This window comes from Phoxinus phoxinus, assembly GCF_949152265.1.
Source record: "Phoxinus phoxinus genome assembly, chromosome: 8".
NCBI classification, from domain to species: Eukaryota; Metazoa; Chordata; class Actinopteri; order Cypriniformes; family Leuciscidae; genus Phoxinus; species Phoxinus phoxinus.
The window spans coordinates 8,588,146-8,603,976 of record NC_136883.1 but is presented as its reverse complement, the minus strand read 5'-3'; the positions used below and the strand labels follow the sequence as shown (position 1 = coordinate 8,603,976).

Below are 15,831 nucleotides of genomic sequence, written 5' to 3'. Positions count from 1 at the left end.
TATGAAAGGGTCTCTGAGCAATACAATTTTCCTCAGGGAATGACAATTTACCGCAGTAAGAATTTATAAGCCTTTACTGAAGTTATAGCCCTGAGGAATTACAAGAATTAATATCTTTATTTCCTTTCATTTACTGCTCTCAAAGGGGTCCACGCATGTCTTTTGATCGTATGGTGTATAGTTGGTGCATAGCTATTACTAGACCTATATTACATTTGTAGCATTTGAAAATGAAAAACAAACAAGACAAAAAGGTCATGCTTGTGGATTTATTTGGCTTGAGATTATTTTGGCACATTACTGAGAGTCAAGTATTTCTGTTTAAGTCAAATGAAAGTATCAAAGCTGACGCTCCTAACCAGAGAGTTATATTCAGGTCGGAGAAAAGCAAACTCTGGGTCGGTTTCTCGCCCACTCTCTTGTTGTTTCCGAACCAGGGCCTCCTCATTGTGTTTGAGAGGCATTTGATGCGTATTAACATACAAAACACAAAATCATGGGAAGGGGTTATTGGGGCGGTCAGAGAAACTTTCGGAAGTTGTAAAGCTCCTTCAGATCCTTCACAAAACAACGTTTTCCCCCTCTGAATTCGGCACCCAGGGCTCGTCTTTCTGCTTGTGACCCCTAGGCTGATCCTAGAGGAGGGCTGAAAGAACGCATTGAGTGGGTGAGGGGCCCTGAGCGGCCATCTCAGGATCAGGCTGACAGGGTCAGAAGCAAAAGTGCCCCCTCTCCTCGCCACGCTAGACGTAGCGCTAAACAAGTTACACAAAAGCTGGGACAGACAATACCGAACCACTCCTACGGACTTCCTACATCTTGGTTGTGATCAGGATAGAAAGGCACATTGTGAAATCTGTTACCTTGAAAAAGCCAACATTGAATTTAAACTTGAAATTATTCTTATTTGTCAAATATATAAAATCTTACTCTAACTCCTCCTAGAGCTTTAAAGCTACCTGGGTCAGACCTTCAGGCTGCTATATTTTCGAAATGATAAAAAATTGTCTCATTCGGTATTCCCAACATGAGCAAAAACTTTTCAAACTCCAACTGTCATAAATTAAAATCTAAAAGCAAACAACCTCCCTTTCTCTCACCCTAGCAACCACTCAGAACACCCTAGCAACATGTTTGTCTGATAGACTGCATAGCCTTAAAACCTTCAAACTTCAAGCTTTTAAAACTACTTCAATCTTGAAGCTATTTTAGATCTACTTCAAACAGTCATTGCAGGCTTTCTCGAGCCAACACCAAAGTTTGTCTTGACAAACTTTTTTTCTCTTTGAAATGTAAGACTTTTTAAGACCAAGTGAAATAAAAATGGATATTATGTGACTCTAAATGCTAGGCTGTATGATGGTTACATTTAAAACTTTGTCATTTTCTTCATGGGAAAATGAACAACACTATTGCTGATTCATCTATTCTGCTTTAGAATATATTTTTAACCCAATATAATAGTCTTTCGAGTGGAAACCTCCATTCCTCGTAAACTATAAATGCCACCTGCCTCTGACGTCATGGCTATGAAGAAACTGAAGGTCTGATTCATGGGGTCTTTAAAAAGTGTCTTGTCATTTATGGTGTATACATAAATCCTCTAGGTTACTTTCAGATTGAATATTCTTAGGCAGAAACTTGCAGCCTAAACTCTAACAAAATGCTAATAGCAAAACTTGTGTAACCCTGACATTGACATTTGTTCATTCATTTACAGGTACTCTGAGAGCGTTTGCCTGCAGTTTCGGTGAGTACTGATCTATAGATCTTTTTTCTGTGCAGTTTCATAAGTGCCACAATATGCCTCTAACGTCTCATCAAACGCGCTAAGCGTTCCAACCGCTTCAAAACTCGACAGGAGCCCACACAGTTTTCTCCCTGTAGTGCTGGCCTGCTTTCAGAGCCAAACCATCCTCATTCAAGTCCGCTCCCACTTCCTCTCTCTCCCCGAACAGCAGAAATCCCTTTTTGTCTTTGGCTCAAAGTGGACTCTAATCCGTTTATTAGCCTGAAAGCTACTGGGACGTGAAGACAAACCACATGATTCCTCTGCCCTGCTCCTCTCTCCGTCCCCCCCTCGGGAGGAGAGCCTCGCCTCATACTAACAGCTAGCATGATTTATACTTCTGTCGGCTCCCGGTATCTCCCCTAACACCTCGTAATGTGTCCCTCTTGCTGTGCCGCCCTGGCCAAGCTAAATGGCTAAACGACTGACAGTGAAACAGCACTGCTGGGTCAGACAAGGCAAAACCCGTCATGTCCTCTACTCTTCTAATTAACAACCATTGCTCTCAATTAACAACACACACATACACGCTTGTACCGCCAATGGCTCAAACACGCATTCTTTCACATTGTCTGCAGCAGGGGCATAGCAACAATGACTTTAAAGACACCATGAATAGTTTTCTATCGAAACAGGAAGTTTGGGCATATTGCACGTCACAGACACAAACACGCTTTTGCAACTTGCTTCTTGGGTTCTTGCTATCTGGAAATTCTCATTAAGGAATGCAGAGATATGCCTAGATTATCACTATCAGTTTGGACAAGTCTACGCTAGTTGTTAAAAGTCAGAACGATTTGCAGAGTTTTGTTGACAAATTTCACAGAAAGTTGTGTAATGTATGATGGGTTAAGACTTTAGCTTCAGAGTATGATTCCATCCAGTCTGAGGATATATAACATGTTTGATATTTTAAAACACATTTTTGTTTTCATTTGCCATGGATCTTCTAGGAGCGTGAGTTTGATGTGTTTGGAATATCCTAAAAATCTGGTAGTTTGTGATCAGTTTGTGATCATCAGTCATTTAGTAAATGACACCCAGTTTTTCCACTGTAACCATTTACAAAGGTGTATGATGCTTAATTTTTTTTTTCTATAATTGTAAAATGTAAAAAGATGTTTAAAGTCTTGTAGTGCATGTTTTGTTCATCATTAACATTTTCACAAATTAACACTTTTTTTTTAAGTCTAAATACAGTCAATAATTTGCAAGAACATGATTATAAACATAACAAGGCTATTGCGTAGATGAATTTACCTGTTCGGCCTGATGACATTTAATGTTCCTGACAACCTATAGTTGAAGCCACTTGTTAGCAACCACATTTTTCAAATCAAGTTAAAATAAAATACAAAAAAAGTATTGGGATTAATAAAGGGGGTTTGCCTGATGTATTTTGTGTTGTAGAATATAAAACATCTTGAGCTTGTGTTAATTACAGACCTTATTTCAGACATTTACCCCAAAAACCCATTCAAGAAACATATTGACTCCTTCACGATGAAATCAGAAGTGCTAAAATGTTAACTCGTTTCTGAGTTTTGGCCTACAAAAAGATGTCTTCCCTGCAGCACTGTATAGCTTACTTACAAAATAGCTGCCCAGGGAAATTTCCAAGATGGCAACCAAATTGACTGATTGAATGTAATGTGACTGCACTGTAAAAAATTTAATCGTTATATTAACGGTAAAAAAACGGCAGCTGTGGTTGCCAGAACTTTACCGTCAAAAATACGGTATCATCGCTATTGGTTTTACAAACTTAACTTAAAATACAGTAATAATGCGTATTTTACTAACTGATATAATGTGAATTTACCGTCCTATTGAAGAATTAATATCTGTTTTGTACCTTTTGTAATACACTGACAACCACCAATCACAGCAGTGATGAGAGTCACATGATCAATCAAAGCTCATCACAAGCAGCTCTTCCACAAGAAAGTTAATTTTAATATATAGAAGCTGCACTCACACAAACATTAAACACCATCACGGTAATGATGAAATTTAAAAAATGCAATAAACATTAATTTAACAACATTAAATGTAACATAAAACCCTAATGTACATAACTGATTAGAAAAAAACTAAGAAAACTATGAAGAAACATAGTTATTTCAACAAAAATACATCAAATGTGAAGTGTCACACAGGGAATTGTGGGAATGTCAATTTACGGTTTTTCACTGTAAATTATACAATGAGTTGTTCTTTTTCACTTTCAAAAACTGTAAATTTAACGGTATTTTACATAAAATTACATGAAATGTACCATTAGATCTATCACAGTTATTTACCGTATATAGTATGGAAACTTTCTGTTAACAAATTAACAGGTTTTCCCTGTAGCATTTTTACAGTATTTTACCGTTAAAATCACGATCATTTTTTTACAGTGTGACTGAACAAGCCACAGCATTTCAGCAAACCAGTTGCAAAGAATGTTAGGGCTGGAAAATGTTACGTCACCTAATACATATTCATAAGCCAAGCTGATAAGATTTATGAGTCCCCTTCCATTTTTTCAGATCGTTCCTACAGCCAAGATCTGCAGCCTCTCTCTCTTTCTCTCTCTCTCAGGACGCTCCAGGGTGCACATTCTGAGATATGGGAGCCAAAATAATACAGCACTCACTGTAAATATTTACTATTATATATTAGACAGTCTGGCCAGTGTCCTCCAGCCCAACATTAATCATCATTCATCTATCAAATTGTGTTATGACTGAATGATCAATACTGACACAGGTGCCAGATCTTATTTACCACAGAGAGAGAGAGAGAGAGAGAGAGAGAGAGAGAGAGAGAGAGAGAGAGAGAGAGAGAGAGAGAGAGAGAGAGAGAGAGAGAGAGAGAGAGAGAGAGAGAGAGAGAGAGAGAGAGAGAGAGAGAGAGAGAGAGAGAGAGAGAGAGAGAGAGAGAGATGGATGGATGGATGGAGAATAAAGGACCTTCTTTGTTCAGACAGGAGCACAAAATGTCTGCTTGCTAAAGTCTCTGACTGCTGTAATATTTATTCTGATAGGAGTGACCAGACAGGGATTCTTCATCAAAGAAACCAGTTGTTCAAGCGGGAACAGATGAAAAGATCTATTCACTTTCCTTTGATATTCAACTTCAATTGTTGAAAGAAAAAAAAATCATATACCAAAGATCTACCTGTAAAGCTTTCATAAAAAAATTATTCTGTCATGGCTAGGTTGCAGAAACTAGGAGAGATGGATCTAAATGCTGCAGTTTTATTCATATAACTCGAGGAAACAGAACACTCAAAAGCAAACTCGAGGCAGGAACAGAACAACCTAGCACAATGTAACAATAATGGACAAATGAAGTGAACACAACACAGTTTAAATAGACCAAACTAATTCATTAACTAAATTAATTAAAACTTATTAAATAACATGGAAACTAACAGAAACACAGAAAACTGAACTAAACGTGCCACCCGCAAACAGAAACAAAACCAGAAGATCCTAACATATAAAAGCATCTTCACTTAAGGCATATTTTCTCATGGCCAGCGCTGCGTAATATAGCCTATGTTTGTTGAAAAACTAATAAATCAATTCAAGAAGAAAACCCCACAAGGCACATGCTACTGATCTCCACACACATAAGCTGATGTGTAAAATACATGTGCACAAATGTGTTGTGCAATACAACATGAACATTAGTACATTGTACCTAAAATTAATGAATTCATTCAGATGTAAGTATATAGTAGATGAAGACACCCAATATAAAGTGTGACCACACTGATGCATTTTGCTTAAAGAAAATGCATTTTAAATTTGAGGACAATTAAGCATATTTCCTGCCAAATTCCTATTACTGCAATGCTAATAATACTAATAATAATAGACTCTTAAATTAATTACAGTTTTTATTTGCGTACAGATAATTTTCATTACTATTTTACACAAGAAGAAAAAATATTCTCACAGAATTTGTTTGTATTATATTGCAAAATTGTAAGTGAAAATATACTTTATTGTCATTAAAATTACGCTACGTTTACAAAAAAAAAAAAAAAATATTTGATTTTGGGGTAAGATACAAAACACCCTACAAGACCTAGCACTTGTCTGAAGCGATATAATAAGTACTATCAAACTACATCCACTAAACACATACACTCTCTCTCTAACATATCAATTCATAGAATCACTCACAGTAATAACAGCTTTGCACTGCAGTCAGGGAAGTGAATGAATGAGTGACAGATATTTTTCGTGGCTAATGTTCAGTAAAGCTTCACCATAATAAAAGGCTTAAGACAAGCATTTTTTAAAGTAACCAAGTAACACGTCTGTCTCCAGGAAAACAATTAGTGTTCACTTAGGATTTAACAATAGGATTAAGTCTAAAATAGATCAGGCAGCTGTCTTGCGTCCAGCAGACTTTTATGATGGGTTTGAGACTTGAAGTCATGAGGGACTTGTAGAGAAGGCAGAATTTGTAGCTGTGTCAAACACTAATATGGCATTGTGTCTGGTGCAAATCTTTTATCATAACATAAACGTTTCATTCAAGGTGACCTACAATATCCCATTTCATAAATAGTCCCACTGAACCAATGCACTGATAAACATATTTTATAGATAGAATGTCCAGTTTTCTTTTTTCATAACGGGGACTTGCAAGCAAAAAAGCACCATAAAATATATAAAATGCTCCACATGACACATGCGCTATATATAAGTATTTTAAAGCCGTAGCTTTGTGTGAGGAACGGAATGAAATCTAAGTTATTCAATGAGAAATTTGCCCCTCATCCCCGTGCTGTAGATTTGAAATATCATTCATTTCAGATATGGAACATCAAGCATTCATTTCAAATATGGATCATTTACATTGACTAAGGAGTGTTCTAAATGCGCATGAAAAATAAGGGGATAAATGTATGATCATTTTAATAAATATATAAGAATTCAGTATTAATTTGTATTATTATTATTGAAATCCATAACTTTTTCCCCCTCTAGGTCACCTTTACTTATTATTGATTCTTGACCATTAAGCTTCTACCATGACAACAGTTACCAAACACTAGATCACAAAGGGAAAGCTCAAAAATCCAACAAGCAGCACACACATCCACATATATATAAATGCTATTAAACATTAACATTATGTAAGTGATGTTATATAAGGACAACAGACTACTAAAAATAAAGGCTCTTTCTGCCTGACCTCTTATATACAGTAAGGCAGTGAAAATTTCAAGAGATAATAGGGGGCTCAAAAATTAAACCATTTATGCAACTACATGATGTGTGTAAATCCGTGAACTCTCCAACTGTTGCCCTAAAGTAGGGCGTTAGTTCCTTTTCGCTGACTTGGTGAGGATCGAAACAACATCACTGCGTATTTTTAACCGACAATGCCTCCTCTCTGGTTCAGGACTTCATGAGTAAAGCCAAGCAGGAAAACAATGGTGTATGAAAACCTCTCTCTCTCTCTGTGTGTGTGTGTGTGTGTGTGTGTGTGTGTGAGAGAGAGAGATTATTACCTTTCTCTGTTTGCAGGATAATTCCCCTTTTTGGCCCTGTGCTCTGCCGGGCCCCGTTACTCCAAACAAACAGAGCAGAAGCTTTGGAGGGCTTCAAGCTAATGTAGAAACACTATCCTCCAGCTCTCCAACCGCATGTTAATGCTTGCATCTGTGGTGCTGGCCACTCGACGGGCTCAGCCACTGCAAACTGCCCCGGTAGAGCCGCGGCTCTCTCCTTATTAGCAGGCCTGACAGCACACCGTAGACAGAGCGGAGGGGATTAGACTGGACTCCAGAGACGAAAGACAGAAGCGCTCAGTATCACCGCCCGTACATGTGTACAGAACAACTCTCGTGGGTTTTAAAGAAGGATATGAGCAGTGCCAGACTGGCTGTGACTTAGACTCAGCCTGAGAGATAAAGAGACAGAGATGCCCTTACAGAAATGTTTTGGTTTTGACAATATTTGTGGCATAGTGGCACTTGCTTCAGAAAATGTCAACAGGCTCATTGGAAAAATTTACCTGTGGCAACATTTTTGCAAAACGCGAACGTACCAATATGTACATATCACTGCAGTTTCCAACAGAAATTAACACTAGAGGCAGTAAACCAGCAAGGACTTTTAATCTTTTACACAGAAAATTATGATTACAGGGGCAGATTATGGATTAATAAAGACTTGTTTTCACGCGGCTCCTTGCACCATTATGTTATGACCTAAAAACACTTTTTACTATAGTGCATGATTTGTAAACTAATATGTTTTGGAGTTTTTCATAACTTAACCAGCTCCATATGTTTGGTTTTACTGACATACTAAGCTTACTCGGTAGCTCAGCTGGTACAGAGTTGTACTTGTGCGGAGAGCATGGGTACGAATCCTGTGAAAAACGAGTTACATTAAAAGAGCTCAAAAACAAGCTAAAATGGCATGGTTCTGATTGCGTTTTTATGTAGCATTCACTTTTGTTAACACTATCACGGCTAAGTCACTCCGCTTCGCGTCGTGCCTAACAATGTCCTTCAGCCGTGGCTTATTCACGATACAGCACAGCCTCTCGTACCTTATCGCTATTATAAAACGGTTACCACACATTAAAGCCGAAAAATATGTATCTATGCAACTTTTATGAAGTAAAATCACTAAAAGCCTTCCTTCCGCTGGAAAAAAATAGCCTAGTCCCTGACCGTAAACAGCAACAGAAGTTATATACATTATTTCGCCAATAGATGGCGGCAAAGACTGTCTTTATGAGTGAGTCAGTCAGTAGAGAAGACTTTTACATTGAAAGGACGCAAACTTGTGATCACGGAGAAGGAAGACGCAACTGACAGATGCCTATGGGCACGGAAAAACCCCTTAACTGTTAAAAGGACAAGATATCGCAGCGGATATTCAAACAGATTCTTTTTTATTATGAATATAGGACTGACCTGAAGGAAAATGCTATGTCTCCTGTAAATGCAGGAGCACTCGCTTACTCGATCTCTCACAATACTCTACTATAGCTTCAATGAACAATATCGATGAGATCAAACATGTGTTTAAGTTGCTAAGAGGTGTTGTGTAGTGATAAATAGAACAGTTGGGTGAAGCGGTCATAGCTGTCATTTATCGTGAATAAAAAAACGCTATTGACCAATCCGAATCAAGAATTGGAACTAACTGTTTTAGTGCCACTCACTGGATATTTACCTTTGAAAGTGTCACGAAACGTACACGACACAACGTATTATGCCTTTTGCAAAAAAAATTCCCTTTTATCCACAGGTATGTTTTTCTAATGAGCCTGGGCTGGAAAATGTTTACCTCGTCCATGATTTCCACATCCATTAAATTTGAATACAGTAAGCAATAAAGGCCACACTGTAAGTGAGAAGATTTATCATTTTGAATCAGAAGTTGCAATGTTTGTTTAGGAATGTGGTTATGTCAATTTTATTATAAAATTTAAATAATAAAATAGTGGTGTGCCAGTTCGCTGTAGCTGCCTCAGTTTAGACGGCAGCACGGAGCACGAGTAAACCAATCATCACTTCCTCTCTATTACTATTATAGAATAACAAATTATCAATGAGCAAAGGAAGCAAAGTAAAGATGAAATACAACTTGCTCAAATGTATCATACAACCTCATGACGTCAATGAAACTTTATCTTTATCTTTTACACTTTTACCCAGTGGTGGGCAAAGTAATTTCTTCGTTACTTAAGTACATTTTCATTGTTTTTGTACTTTATCAAAATAATTTTACTTTGAAAAAGACATTCCAAAGCATAATTTATTTATTTTACTCCATTACATTTCATTTAAAAAAACGAAAAAAAAAACATTTTGTTCCTTGTTATTTTGAACGTAAGAAATCGACCTTGAAAATATATCAGCTATGTCTGATTCATGAATAAGCTGATTTTTATTTTCAATGAACATGTTAAATCGATTCGCAAATCGCATTGAATGATTCGTTCATGAGTTGGACTGATCCAATCTCAGCTGTTTTCAAGTCAACAACACATTGATTCAATGATCTGGTCAGAGGGAGTCTTCTGTTAACAATTCATTGAATTGTTCATATCTGACTCAGTGTGCCAAGAACCACAAGATCCTTATCAAGTGTGCGCACAACTCATGGCGTGAAAACTAAGTTACTAATATTAATATTTAGCATCGATTATTGTAAATGAAAATAATTTTTAAGTAATGACTGTCAGTTGTTTGTAAACTAAATCATTGCATGAAATGCTTGATTGTGTGATGTCCTTATGAGGGTTGGCTACCGAGGTAAAAAAAATAAAAAATAGTGGAGGCTTTGTCCGTCAGTTCAATTGTTTGTGAAATGTACTTGCAATTTCTGAGAGAAAATAGTTTCTACACCATTTTTTTTTTCCCAGTCAACATTTTCTGTGGTAATCGACATTATGCCGTACATGTTGTCGATAGAGCTTAACCTGTATTGAACCTGGAACATTTCTTTAAAGGCAGGATTATGTCCAGTGAGATGATACTGGACATAGAGCTGAAGGTCATTGCTGAGAACTACTCACACACACACAAACAGTTTTGATATCGCTGTGCGGGAGCACTCTGACTTTGCGATAACAGAGAACCCATGATTTACCTCAAGGAGCTGACAGCTTCACCCAGAGAGACAATGCGCACATGTACAGACCCGTCTGCAGGAGGCGTGTGGTGGGACGAGAGGGTGGAGTGTCTGTCTTTGCTGACTCCATCTGTTCAGTGTTAAGGCTGACACAGGCATATGCAGGCAGACCGAACCAGAATGAGATTTCACATAGTAAAAACAGCTTCATCACGCCGTGTGTCATGAGTCACTCTTCCTCTAGATCAGGAATTGAGGTAAAACACAGGGAACTTCCCCAAAAAACACCCATGCTCTCAATCCTTAAATGACGTGAGAGGACACGTTCTTCCCCGGGAAAGATATGTTGCCCAAAACCTTTCTCTTTTTTGTTAAAGTGTTCTTTTTTAGTCTCAGTGCAATACCTGCTTCATGTCTGGAGCCATAAGATTGGATCTACTCCATCCGTACAGGTGATCAATATGTAGTGGGTGAGAGAGATAGAGAGAGAGAGAGAACTCTCAAAATATCACAGGAGCTCAGGAGAATATGTGGTATGAACTTTACCAAAGACAAACAAAGCCAAGAGAAAAGGTTCATTTTGGGTTTTATTGACATTGACAATCAGGAGCGGGCAAAAGCTGGACTGCTAATGAGCATGACGTTCAACATGAAGTTCAAATCCCAGACGGGTGATTCATGAACAGGCGAAATACTGTTCTCCTATCATCACTGGGTCATTCACCACATGATTACCCCAGGAAGAGCTGTACAAGTCTTTCTACTGTTAGCCACTATGGGAAAGATAGTCTGATAAATGACTAATATCTGGATCAGCCATTGTACAGTCAGGTAATAATGTATGTCAGACATACTATTGCTTTCGTCTGAAAACGTCCTATAGCTTTTGCTCTTCATAGGGTATGTTCCAAAACCAACTGACTTTTAAACAAGCATCATAAAATGTAACCACATAAGTTATTGATTCGGGCAACAGTTCAGCAAGCCACACAAAATACTGCTTCTCATGCAAACCAACAGTCATGACTCACAATTAATTATTAGGATGTTGCTAAGCTAATACTCTGGTAAGCATAGAAACACAGAACACACAAATATTTGTTAAGATTTTTTTCGTTACATTCAACAACTTTTCTTTTTACTTCTGTAATGTAAATTTCTAAAGATCCAGAGTGCATCCAGACTTGAGCTGCACAATTCTGGATGAATTGAGAATGACAATTTTGTTTTGTTTCAAATAGAGATCACAATTGACCGTTCGCAAAGACCCGCCCCCTTTAGTTACTGTTGCTATGTCTGACAAGCTACTGAGTCACTCTTACGCCATACCATGTTCTCACACAGTGAAAAATACATCGTGGAGCAGAGAGGACACTGACAACACGCTGACAGACCAGGTTACTTTTGGATTACTTTTGATATTAAACAAAGTCTCACCTTTCAAATTTGTTATTTTTTTGAAAAGAAATTTAAACAATAAATACCGTTTTGTGGCTCTTTAATGTGTCTGACAGATCGCTGTAGAGCCTCAGTTAAAGCTGCTCGTGAACCGATCATCTCTTCCTTTTAGTTAATTTATAGCATCAAATAAACATGAATGAAAATAAGAAGGAATGTTGTTTTAACCGTGGAAAGACGTCCGTACACTCCGTTTTTTACGTTCAAATCCTCACATGTTAATCTACTAACTCTCCTGACTGCTTTGTCGGACAAAATGGCGGATGGCGAAGTATGATTGGTCAGGTCACCTGTCAATCATGCTCCCTGCGAGGGGTCAATTCTCCCATGATTCTGAACAGACAACTAATGCCGGGGACAAACTTAATGAGTTGAAACAGTCTGTAAGTGTGTTCAGTTCAGTCTTAGAATGTTTCCAATGACTGGAAAAAAGTTTAAACACCGACTGAACGCATGATCAGTCGTAAGTATCAAATTACATTTATAATCGGCCTTACAGTCGTTAAGTGTGTCTGAAAAGATTTTTAAACAGCAGGCTTCATACACTTGCCAACTTTTTTTTATTAAATACTCTAAACAGAAACATGTGACGCATTCTTCAGTTATTTTTTTTCCTTTTCTCATTTATAAGGATTTCCGTATTTTTTTACCTGGGAGCGAAGTGAGCTGCGTTAACTTCACTGTGTGAATACTGAAACTGTTGCAAACATTTACTAAACAAACGGCAGATTCTGCGTTTTATAACACATATTTCATGCATGGCATGCGCGAGCTCAGGGCTCCGTCTAGTATATCCTAGTATCTCAACATGATCACTGGTCAAGCGCCAAGCTCGTGATCCGTGATCTGGTCTGGATCGTCTCCATTTTTTCTCGATCTTTGTGACTTTGCACCCTTGATTTCAATTGTCTGGTCAGCGTATTATGGACAGTATTTATAAGCGATGCTGATGCATCATACACCATATGTGTTTTCTAAAATTGCCTCAAAATATCAAACATGTTTTGATGTCCTCAGACTGGATGAAATCAAAGTCAATAGAGTGTGGTTGAAAAGACTGTTTGTGAAGCTGTTTCATACCTAAACATGCAGTGAGAACACAGATTTGAATGTCCCACAGTATGATTTTTTCGAAAGTGTAATGGCACAGGCGAATCGTTGTCATTTAGGAATAAATGTGTGGGTGTTTAAATCGAGATTGCGATCTTTTAACGATTAATCCAGACCTGAATAAGAGTTTGCTCAAACAATGCCTATAGATATCTGCCTGTTGGGTAGGATCACGCTGCCTATAGGGAAGCAGCTCACCACGCTTTGGAATAGATAAAATAGCCATATGGTAATGGCTTTGAATTCCCATTTTTCCTCTTTTAAGCACTAGGGCGTATGAGTGAGGCTGCGTTTTTTTTTGCAAAGGGAACATAAATTTCTGGTCTTTGATGCATGAATGTTTGAACTTGCATCTAATTCTGGATTCATTACAGGTTAAACCAGCAGACGACCTGTTTCTAGCTTCAGGTCTATTCACCTAGCAACCAGATGTCCCTGGCAAAGAGAAGTCCTTTATGTGTAACACTCTGACCTCTTACAAAACAAAACATATTTAACCCTCACCTCCTACACACACACACAGAAAGCAGGACAGTTCTGCCGCTGAGGGGAGGAAACGCTATAGTGAACAAATACGGTTGTGTGAATGCTACAGGGGCACATTCTCATACAGAGCCATGTGAGTGCCAGCAGGCCAGTGTTCGGAGACAGCAGAGGAGGGGGGGGCTGGGATCTTTGCAAACAGTCCATAAAGAGACCCTGCCACCCTCCCGTTCACATGCTAATGAGAGCCACTTTGTGTGGGGGTTAAAAAACTCTCAGGGGTCCGAACAACGTCGATTTAAACCCACAATAGAGCCTCAATTCTCTCGAGAAAAACCCACAATGCTCTCTCTCTGTCTCTCCCGCGCTGATAAAGAGATCAGTATGGATGTGTGGGTGTCAGGGTGCATTAGGCACTGACAGAGTGTGATGTACAGAGATCATAATTCACTCACACACACATTTCCTGAAACTGGTATTGATCAGCTGTCCTGAAAAGCAGGCCCCCTCCTTTTTTTGACATTTTCTGTGCTGGGTTTTTTTGGCAAAATTGTTGAGGATGGTTTTAAATGTGGTAAAATGGAGCTGAGTGTACTGCGATCTTATTTATACCTGAATAGATACTCAAATGAACCAAAATACTTTATGAAATATAGATTTTTAAACCCCAAAATATGACTTCCTCAAATATAAAGGCAGATATATATTCTCTTGTACACAGACCCGTTTATATTGTGTGAGGATTTTGTTTTTGTTTTTTGAAGAACTTACTTAAGACTCCAAAATTGAATAATTAACTTTTATGTTGTCACAGATGATTAAAAGTATACCTGGAATTTATTTATTTTTTTAACACTATTAATTTTAGCTCAATTCAAATGAATTAGCATAGAATTGTAATATTATTCAAAATCAGTTTTAAAGAGAATAGAGCCCTGCAAACCTCAGTCAGAAAGCTAAATGCACACAATGTGTCAAAATATTTGTTTTGATTAATTGGCTATTGTTTTGATGAATTAATCAGCATTTTATGCAATTCAATCAAAATATTTAATTAATTGACATATTAATTCAAACATATACGTAAACTATTATATTTATGCAAACTAATTACTGCACAAACAATGGGAAATAATGTAAAATACAGAATGCTTAAATAAATAACTAAGAATGACAAAAAAACTGAATAAGAAATATTACTATAACAATATGAATGGAGAATATTCGAAAAGAAGGAACAATAATAATAGTGAGCATAGGAACTGACAGATTGTACTGGCACACAGCAGTCCCTCTTCTCTTCGTAGGTTAAGGAGTTTTTATTGTTGTTAGATTTGAGGTCTGTCTGTTAAGTTTCGTTGAAGGACTTTTCAGAGACCTCTTTAAACTTTTGGCATTTAGTCAAGAATGTCTCTCAGACTAACACATACACCTGCTGCTCTTTCAGATCCGTGTACGAGGTAGAAAGTCGAAGTCAGAAAACAGAGGTTACATTTTACATGTTTTAATCTTATCCAGAGCAACTTACAAGGATACAACACTGCGATTCACACTAAGGAGGCAATAGCACGCGATGTGCTAACAATACATTGTTTCAAAGCTTGGTCAGAATGCAAGTTCAAGTTCACCTCCATATCTAATTTTTTCTCCTAAACCCAATATCATAACTATTTTATGAGGTGGAGACTTTGTACAATTGAATGCATATGAAAACATACGATTTTTTTGAACAAATTTAACAAACTAAGTCATACCTCAATGAGACAGATTGTATGAAGATGTACAAATGAATGGCCACCAATTTGTCCATATATAAAATAGTTACAAAATAACAAATCACCATGAGAGTGTTTTGTGAAGTCTTGAGCTTCACAGATTGTACACATGAGAAAAAAAATCCTAATCTCATATGTGTCTCCTTTAGTAGTTCAAATGAGATCTCAACAGTGTTACAAAATGTGTCTGATACCGAACTCTATAATCAAAATTCACAAAGTCACAGGAATATGTATTACTGAAAGATCGGTCCTATGCTGTCCACGTTCATTGCATCGCTACAAACCTGTAGTTTAAATGGTTTGCTAGGTGGTTTCTGGGATACTGGGTGGTTGCTAGGTTGTTGCTATGTTGCAGAACTGGGGTGTTGCTACAATATATGGTTTCTAGGCTGTTCTGGCTGACTGTCCGTAACATCCACATAGAGATATTTCCACTCTGTTAATAACAGGGTTATTCAAACTCATTTAAACATCATTTGCAAAACTCCAGTCTCAGTACTTTTATATTATGGCATTTCTTTCTAATGTGAGCAAATTATTGCTCTAAACTTGCACTAAAACTTGTGATTTATATCATCAGAGTGTTAATGTATGTTAATGTTAATGT

General features: G+C 37.6%; 1 protein-coding gene and 1 long non-coding RNA gene across 4 annotated transcripts in view; one reads left to right on the top strand and one right to left on the bottom strand.

Moving 5' to 3' along the window:
- Positions 1-3,875, top strand: part of LOC307003359 — a 97,899-nt gene extending 94,024 nt beyond the window's left edge. The window contains exon 3 of the long non-coding RNA XR_013798692.1: positions 1,721-3,875. This is a non-coding gene — a long non-coding RNA (uncharacterized lncRNA). The remainder of the gene's footprint in view (positions 1-1,720) is intronic.
- The window catches only part of LOC307003355 (CLOCK-interacting pacemaker), a 350,350-nt gene that overhangs the window by 60,446 nt on the left and 274,073 nt on the right, over positions 1-15,831 (bottom strand). The window lies entirely within an intron of this gene.